The 1,158-nt window shown below is 45.9% G+C and overlaps 1 protein-coding gene across 5 annotated transcripts in view; it reads right to left on the bottom strand.

Moving 5' to 3' along the window:
• Positions 1–1,158, bottom strand: part of Mdm4 (MDM4 regulator of p53) — a 35,390-nt gene that overhangs the window by 33,644 nt on the left and 588 nt on the right. The gene's annotated exons all lie outside the window — the stretch shown is intronic.

Here is a 1,158-nt window from a genome sequence, read left to right on the forward strand (position 1 = left end):
TTTAATCCCAGCACTCGGGAGGCAGAGGCAGGCGGATTTCTGAGTTCGAGGCCAGCCTGGTCTACAGAGTGAGTTCCAAGACAGCCAGGGCTACAGAGAAAAACCCTGTTTCGAAGAAACAAAAACAAAGAAAACGAGCAATCTAGAGCAGTGATTCTCAACCTTCCTAAAACTGTGACCCTCTAACATAGTTCCTCCTGCTGTGGTAACTCCCACCTATAAAATTGTTTCTGCTTGTGGACGTTGTACATCGTGGTGCGGAGCCTAGTGCGCACCACGATGTACAACGTCCACAAGCAGACTCGGATAGATATGCAGCAACTGACACTTAATACTATTAAACGTATCTTTGCCCATCATTAGGTAGAGGTTTCTAATCCACAAAGACCTTTCTTGAGTAGGACAAGACAGGCATTGTTTTATCGAGATGTGGCGTAATAAGAGTGGTGTCAAAATCTGGGGATGTACAAGCATCACTGGGAAGTGTGCTAATTAAAGTCCATAGCCGTGGGCCCCGCGAGGTAGAGGAGCAGGTTCTTTGGGAGGCAGGGGCAGATGACCTAGTTCGAGGTCAGCCTAGTCTATCCAGCAAGCTCCGGGATAGCCAGGGCTGGCCACAACGAGAGCCTGTCTCAAAATTTATTATTATTATTATTAACAACATATTCGTGGAGAATATTTTTTAATTTTTTTTAAATGCCCGAGGTCCGTATGAAGACGGTGAAGACAGCAAACGAGTATCTTTCACACACTAAAGCAGACAAGTTGCAGCCCTAGAAATTATTTAAAACTTAAGTCACATCAATGTCACTCTCCAGGTCTGTGGGGTTTTTTTTTTCTCTCTCTTCTCTTCTCTTCTCTCTCTCTCTCTCTTCTCTCTCTTCTCTTCTCTCTCTCTCTCTCTCTTCTCTCTCTCTCTTCTCTCTCTTCTCTTCTCTCTCTCTCTTCTCTCTCTTCTCTTCTCTCTCTCTCTTCTCTCTCTTCTCTTCTCTCTCTCTCTCTTCTCTTCTCTGCTTGTGGACGTTGTACATCGTGGTGCGCACTAGGCTCCGCACCACGATGTACCAAAACAGACAGACAGACAGATGGCTTTTGAACCCAGCACTCGGGAGGTAAAAGGCAGACAGATCTCTGAGTTCAAGGCCAGACAGGACTACA

Source organism: Mus pahari, chromosome 5, assembly GCF_900095145.1.
Source record: "Mus pahari chromosome 5, PAHARI_EIJ_v1.1, whole genome shotgun sequence".
Lineage (NCBI taxonomy): Eukaryota > Metazoa > Chordata > Mammalia > Rodentia > Muridae > Mus > Mus pahari.